The sequence below is a fragment of the Ochotona princeps genome, chromosome 2, assembly GCF_030435755.1.
Source record: "Ochotona princeps isolate mOchPri1 chromosome 2, mOchPri1.hap1, whole genome shotgun sequence".
Classification (NCBI taxonomy): domain Eukaryota; kingdom Metazoa; phylum Chordata; class Mammalia; order Lagomorpha; family Ochotonidae; genus Ochotona; species Ochotona princeps.
Genome location: NC_080833.1, coordinates 134,540,735 through 134,555,656, shown reverse-complemented (window position 1 = coordinate 134,555,656; position 14,922 = coordinate 134,540,735).

Sequence of the window (14,922 nt, the reverse complement as noted above, 5' to 3'; positions counted from 1 at the left end):
CACAGCTCTTCCACTGCCAAAACAACTCCACCTGCCTCATGCACTTCACATACCATCAGCTGTCCTAGCGGCTATCTAGGAAACCCTGTTTGGTCACTTCCGGTCTCATGCCCATTGAGCCCAGTGGGATGGAATCAAGCAGCTTGAGCACCCACACAAAACTAACATGGAGCTCCTCACTCAAGGTGCTCAAAACTCCACAGCCAAAGACAAGTTCAGAGCTCAAGCCATTTCCCGCTGCCATGGAAACCAAGTGCTCTGACAGCACATATGTCTGAACGTGGCTATGACAGCTAGGGAAGGTAGTGTGGTGGTGAATGGCAACTGCCCGAAGCAGCAGCACAGCTCTTCCAGTGCCAAAACAACTCCACCTGCCTCTTGAACTTCACATACCATCAGCTGTCCTAGCAGCTATCTAGGAAACCCTGTTTGGTCACTTCCGGTCCCATGCCCATTGAGCCCAGTGGGATGGAATCAAGCAGCTTGAGCACCCACACAAAACTAACATGGAGCTCCTCACTCAAGGTGCTCAAAACTCCACAGCCAAAGACAAGTTCAGAGCCCAAGCCATTTCCCGTGCCATGGAAACCAAGTGCTCTGGCAGCACATATGTCTGAACGTGGCTATGACACCTAGGGAAGGTAGTTTGGTGGTGAATGGCAACTGCCCGAAGCAGCAGCACAGTTCTTCCAGTGCCAAAACAACTCCACCTGCCTCATGCACTTCACATACCATCAGCTGTCCTGGCAGCTATCTAGGAAACCCTGTTTGCTCACTTCCGGGCCAATGCCCTTTGAGCCCAGTGGGATGGAATCAAGCAGCTTGAGCACCCACACAAAACTAACATGGAGGTCCTCACTCAAGGCGCTCAAAACTCCACAGCCAAAGACAAGTTCAGCGCCCAAGCCATTTCCCGCTGCCATGGAAACCAAGGGCTCTGGCAGCACATATGTCTGCAAGTGGCTATGACACTTAGGGAAGGTAGTGTGGTGGTGAATGGCAACTGCCCGAAGCAGCAGCACAGCTCTTCCAGTGCCAAAACAACTCCTCCTGCCTCATGCACTTCACATACCATCAGCTGTCCTGGCAGCTATCTAGGAAACCCTGTTTGGTCACTTCCGGTCCCATGCCCATTGAGCCCAGTGGGATAGAATCAAGCAGCTTGAGCACCCACACAAAACTAACATGCACCTCCTCACTCAAGGCGCTCAAAACTCCACAGCCAAAGACAAGTTCAGCGCCCAAGCCATTTCCCGCTGCCATGGAATCCAAGGGCTCTGGCAGCACATATGTCTGAAAGTGGCTCTGACACCTAGGGAAGGTAGTGTGGTGGTGAATGGCAACTGCCGGAAGCAGCAGCACAGCTCTTCCAGTGCCAAAACAACTCCACCTGCCTCATGCACTTCACATACCATCAGCTGTCTTGGTAGCTATCTAGGAAACCCTGTTTGGTCACTTCCGGTCCCATGCCCATTGAGCCCAGTGGGATGGAATCAAGCAGCTTGAGCACCCACACAAAGCTAACATGCAGCTCCTCACTGAAGGCACTCAAAACTCCACAGCCAAAGACAAGTTCAGAGCCCAAGCCATTTCCCGCTGCCATGGAATCCAAGTGGTCTGGCAGCACATATGTCTGAAAGTGGCTCTGACACCTAGGGAAGGTAGTGTGGTGGTGAATGGCAACTGCCGGAAGCAGCAGCACAGCTCTTCCAGTGCCAAAACAACTCCACCTGCCTCATGCACTTCACATACCATCAGCTGTCCTAGCGGCTATCTAGGAAACCCTGTTTGGTCACTTCCGGTCTCATGCCCATTGAGCCCAGTGGGATGGAATCAAGCAGCTTGAGCACCCACACAAAACTAACATGGAGCTCCTCACTCAAGGTGCTCAAAACTCCACAGCCAAAGACAAGTTCAGAGTCGAAGCCATTTCCCGCTGCCATGGAAACCAAGTGCTCTGACAGCACATATGTCTGAACGTGGCTATGACACCTAGGGAAGGTAGTGTGGTGGTGAATGGCAACTGCCCGAAGCAGCAGCACAGCTCTTCCAGTGCCAAAACAACTCCACCTGCCTCATGCACTTCACATACCATCAGCTGTCCTAGCAGCTATCTAGGAAACCCTGTTTGGTCACTTCCGGTCCCATGCCCATTTGAGCCCAGTGGGATGGAATCAAGCAGCTTGAGCACCCACACAAAACTAACATGGAGCTCCTCACTCAAGGTGCTCAAAACTCCACAGCCAAAGACAAGTTCAGAGCCCAAGCCATTTCCCGCTGCCATGGAAACCAAGGGCTCTGGCAGCACATATGTCTGAACGTGGCTATGACACCTAGGGAAGGTAGTGTGGTGGTGAATGGCAACTGTCCGAAGCAGCAGCACAGTTCTTCCAGTGCCAAAACAACTCCACCTGCCTCATGCACTTCACATACCATCAGCTGTCCTGGCAGCTATCTAGGAAACCCTGTTTGGTCACTTCCGGTCCAATGCCCATTGAGCCCAGTGGGATGGAATCAAGTAGCTTGAGCACCCACACAAAACTAACATGGAGGTCCTCACTCAAGGCACTCAAAACTCCACAGCAAAAGACAAGTTCAGGGCCCAAGCCATTTCCCGCTGCCATGGAAACCAAGGGCTCTGGCAGCACATATGTCTGCAAGTGGCTATGACACCTAGGGAAGGTAGTGTGGTGGTGAATGGCAACTGCCCGAAGCAGCAGCACAGCTCTTCCAGTGCCAAAACAACTCCTCCTGCCTCATGCACTTCACATACCATCAGCTGTCCTGGCAGCTATCTAGGAAACCCTGTTTGGTCACTTCCGGTCCCATGCCCATTGAGCCCAGTGGGATGGAATCAAGCAGCTTGAGCACCCACACAAAACTAACATGGAGCTCCTCACTCAAGGCGCTCAAAACTCCACAGCCAAAGACAAGTTCAGCGCCCAAGCCATTTCCCGCTGCCATGGAAACCAAGTGCTCTGACAGCACATATGTCTGAACGTGGCTATGACAGCTAGGGAAGGTAGTGTGGTGGTGAATGGCAACTGCCCGAAGCAGCAGCACAGCTCTTCCAGTGCCAAAACAACTCCACCTGCCTCATGCACTTCACATACCATCAGCTGTCCTAGCAGCTATCTAGGAAACCCTGTTTGGTCACTTCCGGTCCCATGCCCATTTGAGCCCAGTGGGATGGAATCAAGCAGCTTGAGCACCCACACAAAACTAACATGGAGCTCCTCACTCAAGGTGCTCAAAACTCCACAGCCAAAGACAAGTTCAGAGCCCAAGCCATTTCCCGTGCCATGGAAACCAAGTGCTCTGGCAGCACATATGTCTGAACGTGGCTATGACACCTAGGGAAGGTAGTGTGGTGGTGAATGGCAACTGCCCGAAGCAGCAGCACAGCTCTTCCAGTGCCAAAACAACTCCACCTGCCTCATGCACTTCACATACCATCAGCTGTCCTAGCAGCTATCTAGGAAACCCTGTTTGGTCACTTCCGGTCCCATGCCCATTTGAGCCCAGTGGGATGGAATCAAGCAGCTTGAGCACCCACACAAAACTAACATGGAGCTCCTCACTCAAGGTGCTCAAAACTCCACAGCCAAAGACAAGTTCAGAGCCCAAGCCATTTCCCGTGCCATGGAAACCAAGTGCTCTGGCAGCACATATGTCTGAACGTGGCTATGACACCTAGGGAAGGTAGTGTGGTGGTGAATGGCAACTGCCCGAAGCAGCAGCACAGTTCTTCCAGTGCCAAAACAACTCCACCTGCCTCATGCACTTCACATACCATCAGCTGTCCTGGCAGCTATCTAGGAAACCCTGTTTGCTCACTTCTGGTCCCATGCCCATTGAGCCCAGTGGGATAGATTCAAGCAGCTTGAGCACCCACACAAAACTAACATGGAGCTCCTCACTGAAGGTGCTGAAAGCTGCACAACCAAAGACAAGTTCAGCGCCCAAGCCATTTCCCGCTGCCATGGAAATCAAGTGCTCTGGCAGCACATATGTCTGAAAGTGGCTCTGACACCTAGGGAAGGTAGTGTGGTGGTGAATGGCAACTGCCCGAAGCAGCAGCACAGCTCTTCCAGTGCCAAAACAACTCCACCTGCCTCATGCACTTCACATACCATCATCTGTCCTGGCAGCTATCTAGGAAACCCTGTTTGGTCACTTCCGGTCCCATGCCCATTGAGCCCAGGGGGATAGAATCAAGCAGCTTGAGCACCCACACAAAACTAACATGGAGCTCCTCACTGAAGGCGCTGAAAGCTCCACAGCCAAAGACAAGTTCAGGGCCCAAGCCATTTCCCGCTGCCATGGAAACCAAGTGCTCTGGCAGCACATATGTCTGAAAGTGGCTATGACAACTAGGGAAGGTAGTGTGGTGGTGAATGGCAACTGCCCGAAGCAGCAGCACAGCTCTTCCAGTGCCAAAACAACTCCGCCTGCCTCATGCACTTCACATACCATCAGCTGTCCTGGCAGCTATCTAGGAAACCCTGTTTGGTCACTTCCAGTCCCATGCCCATTGAGCCCAGTGGGATGGAATCAAGTAGCTTGAGCACCCACACAAAACTAACATGGAGCTTCTCACTCAAGGTGCTCAAAACTCCACAGCAAAAGACAAGTTCAGCGCCCAAGCCATTTCCCGCTGCCATGGAAACCAAGTGCTCTGGCAGCACATATGTCTGAAAGTGGCTATGACACCTAGGGAAGGTAGTGTGGTGGTGAATGGCAACTGCCCGACGCAGCAGCACAGCTCTTCCAGTGCCAAAACAACTCCACCTGCCTCATGCACTTCACATACCATCAGCTGTCCTGGCAGCTATCTAGGAAACCCTGTTTGGTCACTTCCGGTCCCATGCCCATTGAGCCCAGTGGGATGGAATCAAGCAGCTTGAGCACCCACACAAAACTAACATGGAGCTCCTCACTCAAGGCGCTCAAAACTCCACAGCCAAAGACAAGTTCAGCGCCAAAGCCATTTCCCGCTGCCATGGAAACCAAGTGCTCTGGCAGCACATATGTCTGAAAGTGGCTATGACACCTAGGGAAGGTAGTGTGGTGGTGAATGGCAACTGCCCGAAGCAGCAGCACAGCTCTTCCACTGCCAAAACAACTCCACCTGCCTCATGCACTTCACATACCATCAGCTGTCCTAGCGGCTATCTAGGAAACCCTGTTTGGTCACTTCCGGTCTCATGCCCATTGAGCCCAGTGGGATGGAATCAAGCAGCTTGAGCACCCACACAAAACTAACATGGAGCTCCTCACTCAAGGTGCTCAAAACTCCACAGCCAAAGACAAGTTCAGAGCTCAAGCCATTTCCCGCTGCCATGGAAACCAAGGGCTCTGACAGCACATATGTCTGAACGTGGCTATGACAGCTAGGGAAGGTAGTGTGGTGGTGAATGGCAACTGCCCGAAGCAGCAGCACAGCTCTTCCAGTGCCAAAACAACTCCACCTGCCTCATGCACTTCACATACCATCAGCTGTCTTGGTAGCTATCTAGGAAACCCTGTTTGGTCACTTCCGGTCCCATGCCCATTGAGCCCAGTGGGATGGAATCAAGCAGCTTGAGCACCCACACAAAGCTAACATGCAGCTCCTCACTGAAGGCACTCAAAACTCCACAGCCAAAGACAAGTTCAGAGCCCAAGCCATTTCCCGCTGCCATGGAATCCAAGTGGTCTGGCAGCACATATGTCTGAAAGTGGCTCTGACACCTAGGGAAGGTAGTGTGGTGGTGAATGGCAACTGCCGGAAGCAGCAGCACAGCTCTTCCAGTGCCAAAACAACTCCACCTGCCTCATGCACTTCACATACCATCAGCTGTCCTAGCGGCTATCTAGGAAACCCTGTTTGGTCACTTCCGGTCTCATGCCCATTGAGCCCAGTGGGATGGAATCAAGCAGCTTGAGCACCCACACAAAACTAACATGGAGCTCCTCACTCAAGGTGCTCAAAACTCCACAGCCAAAGACAAGTTCAGAGTCGAAGCCATTTCCCGCTGCCATGGAAACCAAGTGCTCTGACAGCACATATGTCTGAACGTGGCTATGACACCTAGGGAAGGTAGTGTGGTGGTGAATGGCAACTGCCCGAAGCAGCAGCACAGCTCTTCCAGTGCCAAAACAACTCCACCTGCCTCATGCACTTCACATACCATCAGCTGTCCTAGCAGCTATCTAGGAAACCCTGTTTGGTCACTTCCGGTCCCATGCCCATTTGAGCCCAGTGGGATGGAATCAAGCAGCTTGAGCACCCACACAAAACTAACATGGAGCTCCTCACTCAAGGTGCTCAAAACTCCACAGCCAAAGACAAGTTCAGAGCCCAAGCCATTTCCCGCTGCCATGGAAACCAAGGGCTCTGGCAGCACATATGTCTGAACGTGGCTATGACACCTAGGGAAGGTAGTTTGGTGGTGAATGGCAACTGTCCGAAGCAGCAGCACAGTTCTTCCAGTGCCAAAACAACTCCACCTGCCTCATGCACTTCACATACCATCAGCTGTCCTGGCAGCTATCTAGGAAACCCTGTTTGGTCACTTCCGGTCCAATGCCCATTGAGCCCAGTGGGATGGAATCAAGTAGCTTGAGCACCCACACAAAACTAACATGGAGGTCCTCACTCAAGGCACTCAAAACTCCACAGCAAAAGACAAGTTCAGGGCCCAAGCCATTTCCCGCTGCCATGGAAACCAAGGGCTCTGGCAGCACATATGTCTGCAAGTGGCTATGACACCTAGGGAAGGTAGTGTGGTGGTGAATGGCAACTGCCCGAAGCAGCAGCACAGCTCTTCCAGTGCCAAAACAACTCCTCCTGCCTCATGCACTTCACATACCATCAGCTGTCCTGGCAGCTATCTAGGAAACCCTGTTTGGTCACTTCCGGTCCCATGCCCATTGAGCCCAGTGGGATGGAATCAAGCAGCTTGAGCACCCACACAAAACTAACATGCACCTCCTCACTCAAGGCGCTCAAAACTTCACAGCCAAACACAAGTTCAGCGCCCAAGCCATTTCCCGCTGCCATGGAAACCAAGTGCTCTGACAGCACATATGTCTGAACGTGGCTATGACAGCTAGGGAAGGTAGTGTGGTGGTGAATGGCAACTGCCCGAAGCAGCAGCACAGCTCTTCCAGTGCCAAAACAACTCCACCTGCCTCATGCACTTCACATACCATCAGCTGTCCTAGCAGCTATCTAGGAAACCCTGTTTGGTCACTTCCGGTCCCATGCCCATTTGAGCCCAGTGGGATGGAATCAAGCAGCTTGAGCACCCACACAAAACTAACATGGAGCTCCTCACTCAAGGTGCTCAAAACTCCACAGCCAAAGACAAGTTCAGAGCCCAAGCCATTTCCCGTGCCATGGAAACCAAGTGCTCTGGCAGCACATATGTCTGAACGTGGCTATGACACCTAGGGAAGGTAGTGTGGTGGTGAATGGCAACTGCCCGAAGCAGCAGCACAGTTCTTCCAGTGCCAAAACAACTCCACCTGCCTCATGCACTTCACATACCATCAGCTGTCCTGGCAGCTATCTAGGAAACCCTGTTTGCTCACTTCTGGTCCCATGCCCATTGAGCCCAGTGGGATGGAATCAAGCAGCTTGAGCACCCACACAAAGCTAACATGCAGCTCCTCACTGAAGGCACTCAAAACTCCACAGCCAAAGACAAGTTCAGAGCCCAAGCCATTTCCCGCTGCCATGGAATCCAAGTGGTCTGGCAGCACATATGTCTGAAAGTGGCTCTGACACCTAGGGAAGGTAGTGTGATGGTGAATGGCAACTGCCGGAAGCAGCAGCACAGCTCTTCCAGTGCCAAAACAACTCCACCTGCCTCATGCACTTCACATACCATCAGCTGTCCTAGCGGCTATCTAGGAAACCCTGTTTGGTCACTTCCGGTCTCATGCCCATTGAGCCCAGTGGGATGGAATCAAGCAGCTTGAGCACCCACACAAAACTAACATGGAGCTCCTCACTCAAGGTGCTCAAAACTCCACAGCCAAAGACAAGTTCAGAGTCGAAGCCATTTCCCGCTGCCATGGAAACCAAGTGCTCTGACAGCACATATGTCTGAACGTGGCTATGACACCTAGGGAAGGTAGTGTGGTGGTGAATGGCAACTGCCCGAAGCAGCAGCACAGCTCTTCCAGTTCCAAAACAACTCCACCTGCCTCATGCACTTCATATACCATCAGCTGTCCTAGCAGCTATCTAGGAAACCCTGTTTGGTCACTTCCGGTCTCATGCCCATTTGAGCCCAGTGGGATGGAATCAAGCAGCTTGAGCACCCACACAAAACTAACATGGAGCTCCTCACTCAAGGTGCTCAAAACTCCACAGCCAAAGACAAGTTCAGAGCCCAAGCCATTTCCCGCTGCCATGGAAACCAAGTGCTCTGGCAGCACATATGTCTGAACGTGGCTATGACACCTAGGGAAGGTAGTTTGGTGGTGAATGGCAACTGTCCGAAGCAGCAGCACAGTTCTTCCAGTGCCAAAACAACTCCACCTGCCTCATGCACTTCACATACCATCAGCTGTCCTGGCAGCTATCTAGGAAACCCTGTTTGGTCACTTCTGGTCCCATGCCCATTGAGCCCAGTGGGATGGAATCAAGTAGCTTGAGCACCCACACAAAACTAACATGGAGGTCCTCACTCAAGGCACTCAAAACTCCACAGCAAAAGACAAGTTCAGGGCCCAAGCCATTTCCCGCTGCCATGGAAACCAAGGGCTCTGGCAGCACATATGTCTGCAAGTGGCTATGACACCTAGGGAAGGTAGTGTGGTGGTGAATGGCAACTGCCCGAAGCAGCAGCACAGCTCTTCCAGTGCCAAAACAACTCCTCCTGCCTCATGCACTTCACATACCATCATCTATCCTGGCAGCTATCTAGGAAACCCTGTTTGGTCACTTCCGGTCCCATGCCCATTGAGCCCAGTGGGATGGAATCAAGCAGCTTGAGCACCCACACAAAACTAACATGGAGCTCCTCACTCAAGGCGCTCAAAACTCCACAGCCAAAGACAAGTTCAGCGCCCAAGCCATTTCCCGCTGCCATGGAAACCAAGTGCTCTGACAGCACATATGTCTGAACGTGGCTATGACAGCTAGGGAAGGTAGTGTGGTGGTGAATGGCAACTGCCCGAAGCAGCAGCACAGCTCTTCCAGTGCCAAAACAACTCCACCTGCCTCATGCACTTCACATACCATCAGCTGTCCTAGCAGCTATCTAGGAAACCCTGTTTGGTCACTTCCGGTCCCATGCCCATTTGAGCCCAGTGGGATGGAATCAAGCAGCTTGAGCACCCACACAAAACTAACATGGAGCTCCTCACTCAAGGTGCTCAAAACTCCACAGCCAAAGACAAGTTCAGAGCCCAAGCCATTTCCCGTGCCATGGAAACCAAGTGCTCTGGCAGCACATATGTCTGAACGTGGCTATGACACCTAGGGAAGGTAGTGTGGTGGTGAATGGCAACTGCCCGAAGCAGCAGCACAGCTCTTCCAGTGCCAAAACAACTCCACCTGCCTCATGCACTTCACATACCATCAGCTGTCCTAGCAGCTATCTAGGAAACCCTGTTTGGTCACTTCCGGTCCCATGCCCATTTGAGCCCAGTGGGATGGAATCAAGCAGCTTGAGCACCCACACAAAACTAACATGGAGCTCCTCACTCAAGGTGCTCAAAACTCCACAGCCAAAGACAAGTTCAGAGCCCAAGCCATTTCCCGTGCCATGGAAACCAAGTGCTCTGGCAGCACATATGTCTGAACGTGGCTATGACACCTAGGGAAGGTAGTGTGGTGGTGAATGGCAACTGCCCGAAGCAGCAGCACAGTTCTTCCAGTGCCAAAACAACTCCACCTGCCTCATGCACTTCACATACCATCAGCTGTCCTGGCAGCTATCTAGGAAACCCTGTTTGCTCACTTCTGGTCCCATGCCCATTGAGCCCAGTGGGATAGATTCAAGCAGCTTGAGCACCCACACAAAACTAACATGGAGCTCCTCACTGAAGGTGCTGAAAGCTGCACAACCAAAGACAAGTTCAGCGCCCAAGCCATTTCCCGCTGCCATGGAAATCAAGTGCTCTGGCAGCACATATGTCTGAAAGTGGCTCTGACACCTAGGGAAGGTAGTGTGGTGGTGAATGGCAACTGCCCGAAGCAGCAGCACAGCTCTTCCAGTGCCAAAACAACTCCACCTGCCTCATGCACTTCACATACCATCATCTGTCCTGGCAGCTATCTAGGAAACCCTGTTTGGTCACTTCCGGTCCCATGCCCATTGAGCCCAGGGGGATAGAATCAAGCAGCTTGAGCACCCACACAAAACTAACATGGAGCTCCTCACTGAAGGCGCTGAAAGCTCCACAGCCAAAGACAAGTTCAGGGCCCAAGCCATTTCCCGCTGCCATGGAAACCAAGTGCTCTGGCAGCACATATGTCTGAAAGTGGCTATGACAACTAGGGAAGGTAGTGTGGTGGTGAATGGCAACTGCCCGAAGCAGCAGCACAGCTCTTCCAGTGCCAAAACAACTCCGCCTGCCTCATGCACTTCACATACCATCAGCTGTCCTGGCAGCTATCTAGGAAACCCTGTTTGGTCACTTCCAGTCCCATGCCCATTGAGCCCAGTGGGATGGAATCAAGTAGCTTGAGCACCCACACAAAACTAACATGGAGCTCCTCACTCAAGGTGCTCAAAACTCCACAGCAAAAGACAAGTTCAGCGCCCAAGCCATTTCCCGCTGCCATGGAAACCAAGTGCTCTGGCAGCACATATGTCTGAAAGTGGCTATGACACCTAGGGAAGGTAGTGTGGTGGTGAATGGCAACTGCCCGACGCAGCAGCACAGCTCTTCCAGTGCCAAAACAACTCCACCTGCCTCATGCACTTCACATACCATCAGCTGTCCTGGCAGCTATCTAGGAAACCCTGTTTGGTCACTTCCGGTCCCATGCCCATTGAGCCCAGTGGGATGGAATCAAGCAGCTTGAGCACCCACACAAAACTAACATGGAGCTCCTCACTCAAGGCGCTCAAAACTCCACAGCCAAAGACAAGTTCAGCGCCCAAGCCATTTCCCGCTGCCATGGAAACCAAGTGCTCTGGCAGCACATATGTCTGAAAGTGGCTATGACACCTAGGGAAGGTAGTGTGGTGGTGAATGGCAACTGCCCGAAGCAGCAGCACAGCTCTTCCACTGCCAAAACAACTCCACCTGCCTCATGCACTTCACATACCATCAGCTGTCCTAGCGGCTATCTAGGAAACCCTGTTTGGTCACTTCCGGTCTCATGCCCATTGAGCCCAGTGGGATGGAATCAAGCAGCTTGAGCACCCACACAAAACTAACATGGAGCTCCTCACTCAAGGTGCTCAAAACTCCACAGCCAAAGACAAGTTCAGAGCTCAAGCCATTTCCCGCTGCCATGGAAACCAAGGGCTCTGACAGCACATATGTCTGAACGTGGCTATGACAGCTAGGGAAGGTAGTGTGGTGGTGAATGGCAACTGCCCGAAGCAGCAGCACAGCTCTTCCAGTGCCAAAACAACTCCACCTGCCTCATGCACTTCACATACCATCAGCTGTCCTAGCAGCTATCTAGGAAACCCTGTTTGGTCACTTCCGGTCCCATGCCCATTGAGCCCAGTGGGATGGAATCAAGCAGCTTGAGCACCCACACAAAACTAACATGGAGCTCCTCACTCAAGGTGCTCAAAACTCCACAGCCAAAGACAAGTTCAGAGCCCAAGCCATTTCCCGTGCCATGGAAACCAAGTGCTCTGGCAGCACATATGTCTGAACGTGGCTATGACACCTAGGGAAGGTAGTTTGGTGGTGAATGGCAACTGCCCGAAGCAGCAGCACAGTTCTTCCAGTGCCAAAACAACTCCACCTGCCTCATGCACTTCACATACCATCAGCTGTCCTGGCAGCTATCTAGGAAACCCTGTTTGGTCACTTCTGGTCCCATGCCCATTGAGCCCAGTGGGATAGAATCAAGCAGCTTGAGCACCCACACAAAACTAACATGGAGCTCCTCACTCAAGGTGCTGAAAGCTCCACAGCCAAAGACAAGTTCAGCGCCCAAGCCATTTCCCGCTGCCATGGAAATCAAGTGCTCTGGCAGCACATATGTCTGAAAGTGGCTATGACACCTAGGGAAGGTAGTGTGGTGGTGAATGGCAACTTCCCAAAGCAGCAGCACAGCTCTTCCAGTGCCAAAACAACTCCACCTGCCTCATGCACTTCACATACCATCAGCTGTCCTGGCAGCTATCTAGGAAACCCTGTTTGCTCACTTCCGGGCCAATGCCCTTTGAGCCCAGTGGGATGGAATCAAGTAGCTTGAGCACCCACACAAAACTAACATGGAGGTCCTCACTCAAGGCGCTCAAAACTCCACAGCCAAAGACAAGTTCAGGGCCCAAGCCATTTCCCGCTGCCATGGAAACCAAGGGCTCTGGCAGCACATATGTCTGCAAGTGGCTATGACACTTAGGGAAGGTAGTGTGGTGGTGAATGGCAACTGCCCGAAGCAGCAGCACAGCTCTTCCAGTGCCAAAACAACTCCTCCTGCCTCATGCACTTCACATACCATCAGCTGTCCTGGCAGCTATCTAGGAAACCCTGTTTGGTCACTTCCGGTCCCATGCCCATTGAGCCCAGTGGGATAGAATCAAGCAGCTTGAGCACCCACACAAAACTAACATGCACCTCCTCACTCAAGGCGCTCAAAACTCCACAGCCAAAGACAAGTTCAGGGCCCAAGCCATTTCCCGCTGCCATGGAATCCAAGGGCTCTGGCAGCACATATGTCTGAAAGTGGCTATGACACCTAGGGAAGGTAGTGTGGTGGTGAATGGCAACTGCCCGAAGCAGCAGCACAGCTCTTCCACTGCCAAAACAACTCCACCTGCCTCATGCACTTCACATACCATCAGCTGTCCTAGCAGCTATCTAGGAAACCCTGTTTGGTCACTTCCGGTCCCATGCCCATTTGAGCCCAGTAGGATGGAATCAAGCAGCTTGAGCACCCACACAAAACTAACATGGAGCTCCTCACTCAAGGTGCTCAAAACTCCACAGCCATAGACAAGTTCAGAGCCCAAGCCATTTCCCGTGCCATGGAAACCAAGTGCTCTGGCAGCACATATGTCTGAACGTGGCTATGACACCTAGGGAAGGTAGTTTGGTGGTGAATGGCAACTGCCCAAAGCAGCAGCACAGTTCTTCCAGTGCCAAAACAACTCCACCTGCCTCATGCACTTCACATACCATCAGCTGTCCTGGCAGCTATCTAGGAAACCCTGTTTGGTCACTTCTGGTCCCATGCCCTTTGAGCCCAGTGGGATAGAATCAAGCAGCTTGAGCACCCACACAAAACTAACATGGAGGTCCTCACTGAAGGTGCTGAAAGCTCAACAGCCAAAGACAAGTTCAGCGCCCAAGCCATTTCCCGCTGCCATGGAAACCAAGTGCTCTAGCAGCACATATGTCTGAAAGTGGCTATGACACCTAGGGAAGGTAGTGTGGTGGTGAATGGCAACTGCCGGAAGCAGCAGCACAGCTCTTCCAGTGCCAAAACAACTCCACCTGCCTCATGCACTTCACATACCATCAGCTGTCTTGGTAGCTATCTAGGAAACCCTGTTTGGTCACTTCCGGTCCCATGCCCATTGAGCCCAGTGGGATGGAATCAAGCAGCTTGAGCACCCACACAAAACTAACATGCAGCTCCTCACTCAAGGCGCTCAAAACTCCACAGCCAAAGACAAGTTCAGAGCTCAAGGCATTTCCCGCTGCCATGGAAACCAAGGGCTCTGGCAGCACATATGTCTGAAAGTGGCTATGACACCTAGGGAAGGTAGTGTGGTGGTGAATGGCAACTGCCCGAAGCAGCAGCACAGCTCTTCCAGTGCCAAAACAACTCCACCTGCCTCATGCACTTCACATACCATCATCTGTCCTGGCAGCTATCTAGGAAACCCTGTTTGGTCACTTCCGGTCCCATGCCCATTGAGCCCAGGGGGATAGAATCAAGCAGCTTGAGCACCCACACAAAACTAACATGGAGCTCCTCACTGAAGGCGCTGAAAGCTCCACAGCCAAAGACAAGTTCAGGGCCCAAGCCATTTCCCGCTGCCATGGAAACCAAGTGCTCTGGCAGCACATATGTCTGAAAGTGGCTATGACAACTAGGGAAGGTAGTGTGGTGGTGAATGGCAACTGCCCGAAGCAGCAGCACAGCTCTTCCAGTGCCAAAACAACTCCGCCTGCCTCATGCACTTCACATACCATCAGCTGTCCTGGCAGCTATCTAGGAAACCCTGTTTGGTCACTTCCAGTCCCATGCCCATTGAGCCCAGTGGGATGGAATCAAGTAGCTTGAGCACCCACACAAAACTAACATGGAGCTCCTCACTCAAGGTGCTCAAAACTCCACAGCAAAAGACAAGTTCAGCGCCCAAGCCATTTCCCGCTGCCATGGAAACCAAGTGCTCTGGCAGCACATATGTCTGAAAGTGGCTATGACACCTAGGGAAGGTAGTGTGGTGGTGAATGGCAACTGCCCGACGCAGCAGCACAGCTCTTCCAGTGCCAAAACAACTCCACCTGCCTCATGCACTTCACATACCATCAGCTGTCCTGGCAGCTATCTAGGAAACCCTGTTTGGTCACTTCCGGTCCCATGCCCATTGAGCCCAGTGGGATGGAATCAAGCAGCTTGAGCACCCACACAAAACTAACATGGAGCTCCTCACTCAAGGCGCTCAAAACTCCACAGCCAAAGACAAGTTCAGCGCCAAAGCCATTTCCCGCTGCCATGGAAACCAAGTGCTCTGGCAGCACATATGTCTGAAAGCGGCTATGACACCTAGGGAA